This window comes from Bubalus kerabau, chromosome 2 (assembly GCF_029407905.1).
Source record: "Bubalus kerabau isolate K-KA32 ecotype Philippines breed swamp buffalo chromosome 2, PCC_UOA_SB_1v2, whole genome shotgun sequence".
Classification (NCBI taxonomy): domain Eukaryota; kingdom Metazoa; phylum Chordata; class Mammalia; order Artiodactyla; family Bovidae; genus Bubalus; species Bubalus kerabau.
The window spans coordinates 81,690,813-81,705,048 of NC_073625.1; positions in this window are offsets into that span (position 1 = coordinate 81,690,813).

A 14,236-nucleotide genomic window follows, 5' to 3' on the forward strand; every position below is an offset into this window, starting at 1 on the left:
CCTATAAGAAGAGAAAAGACATAGACACAGAGGAAAGATGGACATGTAAAGACAGAGGCACAGATTGGAGTTACAGTACCATAACATAAAGAAGGCCTGGGGTTATCAGAAGCTGGAGGAGAAAAAAGGATTCTCTCTTCAAGGGTTGTTGTTGTTGTTCAGTCGCTCAGTCATGTCTGACCATTTGCAACCCATGGACTGCAGCACGCCAGGCTTCCTTGTCTTTACCCATCTCCCAGAGCTTGCTCAAACTCATGTGTATTGAGTCAGTGATGCCATCCAACCATCTTATCCTCTGTCATCCCCTTCTCCCCCTGCTTTCTATTTTTCCCAGCATCAGCGTTTTTTCTAATCAGTCGGTTCTTCAAGGGAGCATGTCCCTATCATTGCTTTGATTTCAGACTTCTATTTTGTTCAACTGTGAAAGTGTACATTTATTTTGTTTCAAGCCATCCAGTTTGTGGTACTTTGTTACAGCAGCCTGGGAGAATAATATAGTAGTATTTTCAAAATATTTGCTAATATAAAAGATTTGTATTGATATTTACCTGTTCTGATTTTCAAAAATATTTGTTAATTTAAATATCAGTATGACATTTAACTGTTCTGATTTTCATTAAATTTTAAAACTGATGAGGTATTCTGGGCATTTATGTAAGTTGTCTCTCAATATTTTTATATTTTTTCCCCATTTATTGTAACTTCAGTGTTGTTTTTTATCAATGTGTTAAAATTATCATTTTTATTTGTCATATTTACTATACATTTTTTTCCTTTAGTTTTAAGATTGATATATAACTAGCTCCTATATGCATAAAATAAACAAGTCATTTCATAAATCTTATAAAATATTTTTGCTTCATAAAAATAGATAAAAAACCACCACCAAAATATTTTTTGATTCCCCTTATTTGATGATTATGGCATGAGATGTTTTAGAAAAAATCTATCTAAATTTTATTAGAAGTCTAATAAATAAATAGGGGAAAAGAGAATGAAAGGATGGCATATGTAGTTTTAATTTAGGGATAGGCAGGTTCAAGACAAAGCATACTTTTCTTTATCAGAGACCTTCACGTTTACAGCAATAATATTTATTACTCTCTAATGAGTAATATAGAGGCAACTTCCATTAAACACAGTGGAATAGGAAGTTCTGTGATTATAAACAAGGTCAAGCAAAATCAACAATTTTTTTTTTGCTAAAAGAAAAGGAAAGAATAAAAGGGACAGAGGCTGTGAAATAGAATAAGGGGGGAAAAGCTCTGGAAAACTCTGAAAAAATGAGCAATCAGAATGTTTTTAGATAACAAAATAACCATTTTGTGATAAAGAAATGAAGCTGAAGGTATGTCATACAAGATCTGTAGGAGTTATGATTCTGTCAGAATCCCCTCTCCATGATGAAAGCAAGAGGCCATGATGACAATCTCTGTGGGAACCTCTAAGATAAGGATTTATCTCTAAGAATAGCAATAAAAAGCTGACAAGTACAATTTAATTATGATGAAGTAGGTCTTGAATGACTGTAAATCCACCACTGGGTTCTGTATAAAAATTAAGATGCAGGAGTATATGTTTTAATTTATAGGATTCTTCTTTAGACTGCTTATAAATCAAAAGAAGAGCAAAAATTTCAAGGACAAAACACATGCTCTGATCATTTGCTGAGGACTTCTTGGGTGCGTGAGATTTTTTCTTTGATTCTATAGAGTCAGTCAGCCAGAATTCTCAGGCTTACATTTTTTTCTGCCTTAATATGTCCACATTTGCAAGGCCTAATGAATAGATACTCTACAATGATATGGTGTAGTTTCTTAAGATTTAAATGCAATATCTGTGAAAAAGGAATCAAGAAGAATCTTGGAAATGAAGTCAATAAATAAACCCTAACATGTGAAATAATATGTGAATGACATATGAGCTTCTTTAGTTATAGATAATCACATAACATATTTATCCTGTGAAACATTCAAAATTATCAACTTGACCTTCAAAATTATAATAGTGTTAGTCGCTCAGTTGTGTCTGACTCTTTGTGATCCCATAGACAGTAGCCTGCCAAGCTTCTCTGTCCATGGGATTCTCCAGGCAAGAATACTGGAATGGGTTGCCATTCCCTTCTCCAGGGGATCTTCTGGACCCAGGGATCAAACCCAGGTCTCTTGAACTGCAGCAGATTCTTTACCATCTGAGCCACCAGAGAAGGACAGTTATCATAATTACTCTTAAATTATATTCCCCTTTATTTAACCAATGAAAAGATTTTCCTTGATATAAGTAAAATAGAAGAATAATGACTAATTTGTCCTCCTTGCCAAAGGAAAATATTAATCTATAAATCTAATTATGGCTAATGATTTTATGTTATTTGTACATTTGAGATTAAGTTGCTTAAATATACTTATGTTTCAATGTGGGTAAATATTATAAAAATTGTTATCCAGTATTTTACCAAAGTCTTATTCTTCACTAATCCAAACCTTTTAAATAACTTTCCATGGTAATGAAATAAGCATGTGACAACAAAAACTAGGGAATGTATCAGTGCAGAAGCTTAGAGACAGCCTACATGGCTAAAATAGAACTGGAAGATATAAGATATGCGGAAGTTCAAGTTGTGGTGGCTGCCTAGTTCACAATGAATTGAGGATTTATTCTTTCTTCCAATCCCACCTCACCATCCTGCTCTGATATAAAGGGATCCTGTATTTCTGACCACAGTGAATAAGGCAATGATTTTCAACCACGGAACAATTTTGTCCAACAGGAGATACTGAGCTACTGGCACCTAGTAGGTAGAAGACAGAGGTGCAGCTAAACCTCCTATAACACACAGGATGGCCATCCATGACACACAGTTAGCTGGCCCAGAATGTCAATATGCCTAGGTGACAAACCCTGATCTAAGGACAAATCAAGCAAGGTCAGGCAAAGCTCTTTCTTAAGAACTCTGATCTTGTTTTTTAAAGACGGGAGAATGGAGCTCAGTTTCCCTGCATGACAGAGCTTGGAATATGGAGTCTAGAAACTGGCTCAAGGAGCACGTAGAGGATGAGGCTGAAGCCATCGCACAGAAGAAGCAGAGCTGGAAGCACAAATGTCAGAGCAGGTGGCAGGGGGCTGGGGTCCAATTCCATCTTTGGTTGCATTGCCCCCAGTTACAATATAGCTTCTCTCAGATTAACCATTTTCTAAATGCAGAGTCAAGTTTCACACTCTTATTAATAACCTGTCCCTTGTATACAGAGAATCTAGAGCAAAATGTTGGCCACAAAGTCACACCACCTAGTGTAGTGGACCTACATGTTTTATGTGTTTCCTGTCAATGGGGAGAGCTCTCACACTGATTGACAAGGGTCGTCCAAGCCTTTCATTCCACTGCCTAAGTTTATATGGCATAAGGCATCCTCTGAGAGGCAGCCGCAGGCCATTGACTGGCTACAGAAATTGTCAGAGAAGCAAATGCGTATGAATTATGTACTGTCAAGCTGGCTCCAGACCCTTAACAGTCATGAGTCGCATTTTTGTAACTCCTAAAAAGGAACACTTTTGGTTCCTGCCCCTACCTTTTTAGGATACAAGGTGATTTTGGAAAGGTTCAGTCTGAACCCAGAGCCCCCTCACACTGCTTTCCCTGATATGGTACTAGGTCCACACCACAAGTACCACCTTCCTCAGCTGTCCTGAGGTTTATGTGTGTGGCTGGCAGGAGGAAGGAGGGGATACAAGGAATAATTCCATCTATAGGTTCCTCATGGGAATGAATAGCCTCATCCACAGAGCCCTAAATATGGGCATTCCAGGCTGTTTTGTAAAACAAAGACTCTCTCACACGTCACTCTAATGCAAGTTCCCCTGGTCTAGATGGCATAATTAATAAGAGCCATAATGATATGCTCATAGGTAAAGGATCTGGGCAGTTTCTTTCCCTGAAAAAAGCAAATCAATATTTTCTCATAAGACATCTCATTGATAAGATGCTGTCACAAACAGTTCCTATCTGACTACAATTTTACATTTTATACAGAAAGAAATGATTAAATCATCTCTACCACTCATTACTCACTGTTACTATGGTTCAGTCACTCCCTTTCTTTCTGACCCCATGGATTGCAGCATGCCCCCTCTGTCCTCCACAATCCTTTGGAGCTTGCTTAAATTCATATCCATTGAGTCTGTAATGATATCTAACCATCTCATACTCTGCCACCCTCTTCTCCTCCAGCCCTCAATCTTTCCCACCATTGGGGTCTGTTACAGTGAGTCACCTCCTCGCATCAGGTGGCCAAAGTGTTGGAGCTTCACCTTCAGCATCAGTCCTTCCAATGAATGTTCAGGGTTGATTTCCTTTAGGATTGACTGGTTTGATCTCCCTGTTGTCAAAGGGACTCTCAAGTGTCTTCTCCAGCACCACAATTGGAAAGCATCAATTCTTTGGCTCTCAACCTTCTTTATAGTTCATCTCTCACATCCATACAAGACTATTGGAAAAATGATAGCTTTGACTAGACAGACTTTGGCGGCAAAGTGATGTCTCTGCTTTTTAATATGCTGTCTAGGTTTGTCACAGTTTCCCTCCCAAGAAGCAAGTGTCTTTTAATTTCATGGCTACAGTCACCATCTACAGTGATTTTAAGAGCCCAAGAAAATAAAATTTGTCACTGCTTCCACTTTTTCCCCTTCTACTTGCCATGAAGTGATGGGACCAGATGTCATGAACTTAGTTTTTTGAATGTTGAATTTTAAGCCTGCTTTTACACTGTCCTCTTTCATCCTCATCAAGAGGCTCTTTAGTTCCTATTCAATTTCTGCCATTAAAGTGGCATAATGTGCATATCTGAGGTTGTTGACATTTTTCCTGGCAATCTTGATTCGAGCTTGTGATTCCTCCAGCCTAGCATTTAGCATGAAGTACTCTCAGGGTAACAATATTCAGCCTTGACGTACTCCTTTCTCAGTCTGGAATCAGTCAGTTTTTCCATGTCTGATTCTAACTGTTACTTCTTGACCTGTATACGGGTTTCTCAGGAAACAAGTAAGATGGTCTGGTATTCCCATCTCTTTAAGAATTTTCAGCAGTTTGTTATAATCCACACAGTCAATGGCTTTAGTGTAGTCAATGAAGCAGAAGTACATGTTTTTCTGGAATTCCTTGCTTTCTCCATGATCTAATGATTTTTGGCAATTTGATCTCTAGTTCCTCTTCCTTTTCTAAACCCAGTTTGTACATCTAGAAGTTCTCGGTAAACATACTACTGGAGCCTAGATTGAAGGATTTTGAGTATAACCTTTCCAGAATGTGAAATGAGCACAATTGTAGAGTAGCTTGAACATTCTTTGGCATTGCCCTTCTTTGGGATTGGAATGAAAACTGATCTTTTCCAGCCCTGTGGCCACTGCTGAAATTTCTAAATTTGTTGACATATTGATTGCAGCACTTTAACAGCATCATCTTTAGGATATTAAATAACTTGGCTGGAATTCCAACGCCTCCACTAGCTTTGTTCATAGTAACGTTGGCTAAGGCCCACTTGACTTCACACTCTAAAACATCCGGCTCTAGTTGTGCAATAACAGCATTGTTGTCATCCAGGTCATTAAGACATTTCTTATATAGTTCTTTTGTGTATTTTCACCATCTGTTCTTAATCTCTTCTGCTTCTGTTAGGTCCTTACTGTTTCTGTCCTTTATCATGCCCATCCTTGCATGAAGTGTTCCCTTGATACCTCCAATTTTCTTGTAGTGCTCTTTAGTCTTTCCCATTCTATTGTTTTAATGTATTTCTATTCATTTTTCATTTTATAAGGCCTTTCTGTCTTTCCTTGCCGTTCTCTGGAACTCTGCACTCAGTTCGTTATACCTTTCCCTTCCTTTCTTGCCTTTCACTTCTCTTCCTTCCTCAGCTATTTATAAAGCCTCCTCAGAGTAAACACTTTGCTTTCTTGCATTTCTTTTTCCTTGGGATGGTTTTCGTCACTGTCTCCCATACAATGTTACGAACTTCTGTCCATAATTTTCAGGCACTCTGTCTACCAGATCTAATCCCATGAATCTATTCATCATCTCCACTGTATAATCATGAGGGATTTGACGTAGGTCATACCAAATTGGCCTAGTGGTTTTCCCTACTTCCTTTAATTTAACCCTGAATTTTGCAACAATGAGTTCATGGTCTGAACCATAGTCAGCTCCAGGTCTTCTTTTTGCTGACTAAATTCTCCATGTTCAGCTGCAAAGAACATAATCAATCTGTCTTTTGTACAGACCATCTGGTAATGTCCACTTGTAGAGCTGTCTCTTGGGTTGTTGGAAAAAGATGTTTGCAATGACCAGCATGTTCTCTTCACAAACTCTGTTAGCCTTTGCCCTGCTTTGTTTTGTACCGCAATGTCAAACTTGACTGTTATTTCGGGTACCATTTAACTTCCTACTTTTGCATTCCAATCCCCTATAATTAAAAGTACATCGTCTAAAAAAAAAAAAAAAAAGGACATCTTCTTTTGGTGTTAGTTCTAGAAGGTTCTATAGGTGTCCATAGAACTGGTCAACTTCAGCTTCAGTATCCTTGTTTGTGGCATAATCTTGGATTACTGTGATTTTGAATGGTTCACCTCGGAAATGAACCAAGACCATTCTGTTGCTTTTAAGATTGCACCCAAGTATTGTATTTTGGACTCTTTTGTTGACTATGAAGGCTACTCCATTTCTTCTAAGGGGTTCTTTCCCATAGTAGTAGATATAATGGTCATCTGGATTAAATTCACCCATTCCCACCCATTTTAGTTCACTGTTCCTAAAACGTCCATGGTCATTCAATCTTGCAAGTTGCTGCTTGGCCATGTCCAGTTTACCTTGATTCATGGACCCAACATTCCAGATTCCTATGCAATACTGTTATTTACAGCATCAGAATTTACTTTCACCATCAGACACATCCATGGCTGAGTATTTTTTTTCTGCTTTAGCCCAGCCTCTTCATTCCTTTTGGATCAATTAGCAATTGCCCTCTCCTCTTCCCCAGTAGCATATTGGACACCTTCTGACCTGGGGGGCTTATCTTCTGGTGTCATATGGTTTTGCCTTTTCATACTGTTCAAGGGGTTCTCATGAGAAGAATATTGGAGTGTGTTGCCATTTCCTTCTCCAGTGGATCTCTCTTCAGTGGATCACAGTCTTGTTGTGGCAAAGGGGCTTGCATAACTCAATGAAGCTATGAGCCACCCAAGTTGGACAGGTCACATTGAAGAGTTCTGACAAAATGTGGTCCGCTGGAGGAGGCTCTTTATTATAGATGGTCTTTTATTAATTCTGTGATGCAGAGAGTATCTTTTCAATGGTGTGTATAAAATAGTGTAAAAATCACACTGTTGCTCTTGGATATTAATGCCTGAGGAAAGACACAATACTCTAGGGAAGGCTTGCACACTCTCCTGTATCCATTTTCTGCTACTCATCCTCTTCCCTCCCTCTCTTTCTTCCCTTCCTCCTTTCCTAGCCTTTTTTCCTTCCTCCCTTCCATCCTTTCTTCCTTTCCAAATGATAACCCTAATGAACTGTTACACAAATCCATATGCTCTCCTAAAATCACTTGATTTAGAATTCTTCTAACAAATTAAATGAAAATCCTCTTAATATTTCTAGTTTAATTTGGCTTATGTGCAATTAGAACGAAAGCACCTATTAGCTGTCAATTAATAAAGAGTTATAATTTTTCTCATCTACTTTCTTGCACTTTTCCTACCCCAAAGAGAAAAAATAGAAAATGACAGGGGAAGATTTAATTTCATCTCAGCCTACTCAGTTCTCCATGTGGCTTTCTTTCCCCATAATTACCTTCATTTTATTTTTTCTAATTACCATTATAGACGTTAAGCTGACATCATAGTTAAATTTCCACATCTTTAACAAAATGCACTTTTCTTGAAAATCCTTTGGTATGGCAAAAATCTTCAAATTTAAGTCTATTGGTAGCAAGAAACTTCTATAAACCTTAAGCAACATTTATTTTTTTAAAATATCTTTTTTATCTTACTCATTAATAAACCCTATATTTTTGTTAAGCAAATATAAAATGCTAATATAAAAATATTGTTGAACAGTTTCTAAAACAAGGCAAATTTTATAATGCAGTTACTTCTATCTTTGACAAATGGAAATTTCACAAGAAAAATTATTGCTGTATATGTTCCCTTTCTCAATCCATTTCCATGGGGATTTACTACTTGTGGGAGCAGAGTTAAAAGTCAGAATACACATGGAATATGCTTGAGAACTAAAAGTCCTTAGTGACCCCAAGCAACATGGTCTAGAATTGATAACAGCAAGCTGATAAAGTTGTGTGTGTGTGTGTACACATAAAAGACTTTAGAGTTATGTACATATATGCACAGAATATTTACTCTAATGTATCATGTAGTGTTCAATCCTAAATGTGTTTTACAGCATCTTCTTCCATCAATATACATTTATAATTTCCTGATCTGGACTGTAAATCTGCTTTCTCTATATCCACAGACCATCTCACATTCTAATGCACAAACTTAACATTTAAATAAAAGCCAAAAGTAGAATATAATAAATTGTGAAAGATTTGAATGAGGTGAATAGGGCCAACACCCCTGCTGACTGGGAGATCAACCATGTTTGTCTTCAGCAGTCTTCCCTGCTGCAGGGTTTACCTTCTTCCCTTCCCTCTTCCCACCTTTTTTCTGAATCTCTGTACCTTTGTGCTGCCTTCTGGCTTCCTGGGTCAGAAAAGTCTCAGAAACACAGACCAGTGTTCACTGAAGGAGACTATAAAGGATCCTGAGATGTGCCTGCCCCACGTTCTCATTTTCCAGTAAAACCAAAAAGGATAAAAAATAAAGAACTAACAACAAACTTGTCCCTTACAATATATTTCAATGTATTTGTTTGTTTACTTAAAAGTTACTCAGTTTACAAGTGAAGAATTTGGGCATAGATGCATGATTTCGGTTTGTGAGGTTGTATCCTGTATAAATTTTCAAAAACACCAAGAATGTCATTTTACTTATTTTTACAGTATATTTTAGGTTAAATGACTCAAATTCCAAGATAGGAATAGATGATATATCCATTTTCCCTAGCAGCAGATGTATGAGTGATTCATATTTTAATGACAAGGTATACAAGTCTTAAATTTTAATTATTAAATTAAAAGCCAAAAATAGGCAGTGCTTACCCTCTATTGTTATATAAACAGCTATCTACAATAGATTAAACCGACAACGAAGAAGCTAAGCTCACTGCAACTTTGCACACACACATACATGCACACAAGACTAAGATAAAAATGACCCAAACCAACCAAAGATCAACGCGATTCATGAAACAATGTGCTTCCAGAAAACCATGAATTGCAATTATCCATGAGTGTCTATAATCGGAGAAGGCAATGGCACCCCACTCCAGTACTCTTGCCTGGAAAACACCATGGATGGAAGAGCCTGGTAGGTTGCAGTCCATGGGGTTGCTAAGAGTCGGACATGACTGAGCGACTTCACTTTCACTTTTCACTTTCATGCATTGGAGAAGGAAATGGCAACCCACTCCAGTGTTCTTGCCTGGAGAATCCCAGGGATGGAGGAGCCTGGTGGGCTGCCGTGTATGGGGTCGCACAGAGTTGGACACAACTGAAGTGACTTAGCAGCAGCATGAGTGTCTATAATAGGAACTTTGCAAGATAATTGGTAATCTTATCTTGAAGACCAGTCATTATCCTCCTGAGTTGAACATGTCTCCCTTAACTGTCCTTAAGAGTAAGTATGTTACTCTTAGTAGTACAAACAAGTGAAATTCTATGGAATTTCTCTTTGTTGACCTTTATGAATCAAATAAATGACTTATAATCATAAAGTTAAGGACAACATTTTGAGAATCAATTCTGAAGTCTTCACATTGATCCTTTATACTTCTCTTTTGACTCCTTTTTTTAATCAAATTTATCTGTCCTATGAAAGATTTATTTAAGATCCTACTTTTTTGGCATAAAAAATCCTTCTGAGAATACTTATTCATTGCTGGTTTGTTACATTACCCTTCCAAGTAGTAAGTACATAAGGGACAAATAACGCTTCTGAGGACATTATTTTCTTAGAGGGGACTTCAGTGCTATAATCAAAGTGATAAACTGAATGGTAGAATTTTAGGAATAATGGTAGAATGGTAGAAAGATATTTTTATTGAAGAAACTTTTTACTTACATTACCATATGTGGACTTCAAGTAACTCTATATTTGTTTCTTGGTTTGGTAACAACATCAATATAATACATAATAGACATCTGATAATTTTGTAAAAGGAACCTAACACAGAAACACTTTTATGGAGTAGATAGCTCAGTGGTAAAGAATCCACCTACAATTCATAAGACACAAGAGACATGGGTTCAATTCCTGGGGCAGGAAGATCCCTTGGAGAAGGAAATATCAATCCACTCCAGTATTCTTGCCTGGGAAATCCCATGGACAGAGGAGTCTGGAAAGCTACAGTCCATGGGGTCACAAAGACTTTGACATGACTTAGCAACTAAACAACAACAATAAAGGCTAATTATTTTTAATAAATTTTATACATTTATTTCCATCTACATATATCCTATTCAGTGGAATGTCTGTTCATTGATTTTTACCCATGTTCTAAATGGATTGTTTGTGCTTTTTCTACTGAGTTTTTTGAGCTTTTTATATACTTAACATTCTAGTCCTTTGTCAGTTATGTGGTTTGCAAGTTTTTCTTCACATGCTTATTAGTTTGTTTCATTCTCTTAACAGTATTATTTACAGAGCAAATTTTCTTTATTTTTGATAAATTCCAGTGTATCAAACTTTCCTTTTATGGTTCACGCTTGGAAATCAAGTGTAAAACCTCAGTGTTAAGCTCCCCAAGATTTTCACTTAATTCTTCTAAAAGTGTTCTATCTTACATTTAAGTCTGTGGTTCATTTTGGTTTAATTTTTGGTACAATGTATGAATTTTAGTTTGAGGTTCATTTCTTTGCCTATGATGTTGAATTATTTCTTCATTGAATTGTTTCACAGTTTTTCCAAGAAAGAGTGTAGCATATTTTTGTGGGCATACTTCTGGTTTCTCTACCATTTCCACAGATATATGTGTCTATCCTTCCCTCAGTGTCACATAGTCTTGATTTCTGAAGCTATGTATTGTTCTAATATTAGATAGAGTGATTTCTCTCACTTTATTTTTCTTTTCCAAGATTGCTTTAGTTATTCTAATCTTTGTGCCATTCCATGTAAATTTTAGAATAAGCCTCTCTGTGTCTGCAAAAAGGTGTGTTGTGATATTTAGGAGAATTGTATCAAAACTATAAACCAATTTGGAAATAATTTGACATCTTATTATGCTGAATTTTGTAATCCATGAATATGATATGCCTCTCCATTTATTCAGGTCTTCTTGGGATTTCTTTCATTGCATTTTGACCAACAGATGAAATACTAGCACTTTTTGTACTTTTTTTTTTAACTTATACCTAATATTTTATTGTTCTTAGGGCAACTGTAAATGATACTAAGCCTTTAATTTTGTTTTTACATACTCATTGTAGGACATAAAAATATGCGTTGCTCTCAAATCTTATAACTTGCTGAACTCCCTTTTTACTTCTAGCAGTATATTTGTAGTCTCCTTGGGATTTCTAGGTAGACAATCATAGCACTGGAAAATAGAGACAATCTTATTTCTTCTGCCTTTAATCTGTATGCCTTTTTATTTCATTTTCTTGCCTTTTCATAGTGGTTTGAAATTTCAGTACTATGCTGAGTGAGGGGTGAAAAGTAACATTCTTGTCTTGTTCACAGTCTTAGGGGAGAACATTCAGTTTTTCTATAAATGTATTTTTAAACATTTACAGGGTATGAACATAAGAGATTCTGAACTAAGTGTCTAAAAGCAAAGTGCTTTAGTCATTCAGATGTGTCCGACTCTTTGCAACCCCACGGACTGTAGCCTGCCTGGCTCCTCTGGGAGATTTTACAGGCAATAACACTGGAGTGGGTTGCCAGTCCCTTCTCCAGGGGCTCTTCCCAAACCAGGGATCAAACCCAGGTCTCCTGCATTGCAGGTAGATTTTTTTACTGTCTGAGCCACCCTTAAAACAGGTGAGTGAAATGAAGCCATGGCATAAGCTGGAACACAAACTTTCAAACCCTGAGCTCTAACCAGAAGTTAGAACAGGTATCATGGAAGACAGTATCAGTGTGAATTATAAAAATTAATTTTATTACTATGGATAGAATCAAAATGTATCAATGATATTCTGAGTTTAAATTTAAGATTAGCAGTTAAATAATGATGCTCAGACATGTTATAGTTAAATGGTAGCTGTTAAATAGGAAACAGTTACACATATATAAATGTTTATAATTCTAGAATGACAAGTAAATTATATGTGGTTTTTCACACTGAGGATCAAAATATTTTTTCTGTATCTCTTAATTGAAATTCTATAAGAAATTCTGCCCAATAGTAAGGAGAATATTTGTAAAAAAGGAGTATTGAGCAGGCTTTAGTAGATACACATCCTACCAAATATACTAACAAAAGTAATAAATATTCTTAGAGACACTATAGATAGAAACACATTTGATATATTTGACATGTACAACTGCATAGCTCTAAAGCTGGGATCTTGATGGAGACTGGTGAAATGATTTACACTGACTCATTTGAAAACATATGTAATTTTCAAAAATATGAGTTCTTTTTTAAAATTGTATTTTTAGTGTAGCTAAAATTTTCAGATGCGTAAAATAAAAAATTATGCATAGTGGAAATGAGACAGTCACGGTCTCCTGGTTTTCCATTTGAATTAGGCAAATATGGATTGGGTAGGTAGCATGTCTCCTGAAAATAGGGTTACATTTTGTAAGAGTGATTAAGTGGTCCAGTGCTCAAAGAGTGAGATAACGTTTTGAAATCAGCCAGGAGCTCAAAGAACTAAAAAATGTTGATGAGTGCTCTTAGAAGGCTCTCAGGAGTAAGTTAGTTTCAATTTTCTGAGTACTGCAATAGAGAAAGAGAGACTGCTACTGCCATCTGTTGGTCAAATAAAACACTGTTCACTCTGCTCAGCTGATTTCCTTGCTGCTAAGCAAAAATCTTCCCTTAAAAGGGGAAGGATTTGTGCTAACCCTGACTGCATTAATTCTGATAAACCTGGTGTTCTATTAGAAAACCAAACAAAAGGACATTGTTCAAATAAACCTCTTTCTGCCCTGTGCATTGCCCTGTCCCTCCCTGGTGTTTTTTGTTTAAGAAAGGGAAAATGTGTCCCAACAAAAGAGATCTGCAAAAACTGCTTAGCTCAGAACTAAAGGAAGAATGATTCACTGTGTTTTCAGGTTGTGGGGAAGGGGTGCTGGGGTTAAGGAAGGAGGGAAAACAGAAAGAGATGAGTGGTGGAAAAGAAGGGACAACAAAGAGAGAAGCTGTGAGCTAGCAGGCATTCCTGGGATGGGGCACAAGAAATTTGAAACACCTTTTTATCATTCTGAAGAGAGCATCATCTTCAGGAAATGACCTTTAGCTAGGATGCTAAAATTCTTTTCCCTTGTTATTCAAGGTGTGAACACCAAACCAACTGCATCAGCATCACCTGCTTACTCCTTGAAAATGCAGTTCCTCAGGTTCAATCCAAGAATCAGAATATAATTCAGAAATGTATTTTTCTTAATCAAATGTGCTTTTTAAAAAGATTCTAAGATAACTCTTATGTATATCAAAGTTTAAAAAAGGATATTCTATACAGTTGGCAAACAGTAAATGGTAGAGCTGAAAATTCCTAATTTGTATTCACGTGATCCACTAGTAGCAGAGGCAGGAAAGCAGATATTAATGATGCTACACACATAAAAAAGGAAACCACGAAGGTTACATGAAATAGTCTGGTTTATAGTTCTCCCAGGTTAATTATTCCTGGACCCTCATACACTCTCGCAATTGTCATGGGATGGAAAACAAACCATACGGTCAAACTCCAGATTGTGAACTATGATCATTCATGAACAATCAGAATTAGCCCTCATTCTTAGTGAGTTTGGGAAATTCAAAGAGTGGATTCCATCCAGTTTACTCAGGGTACTTCAGTCAAGTAGGTGGCTACAAGACACTTAAGTCAGAAAGATAAATGGAGATATATTTGGATGACTTGACCCAAACCATATACAAATACAATCTCTAAGAATAACAGGA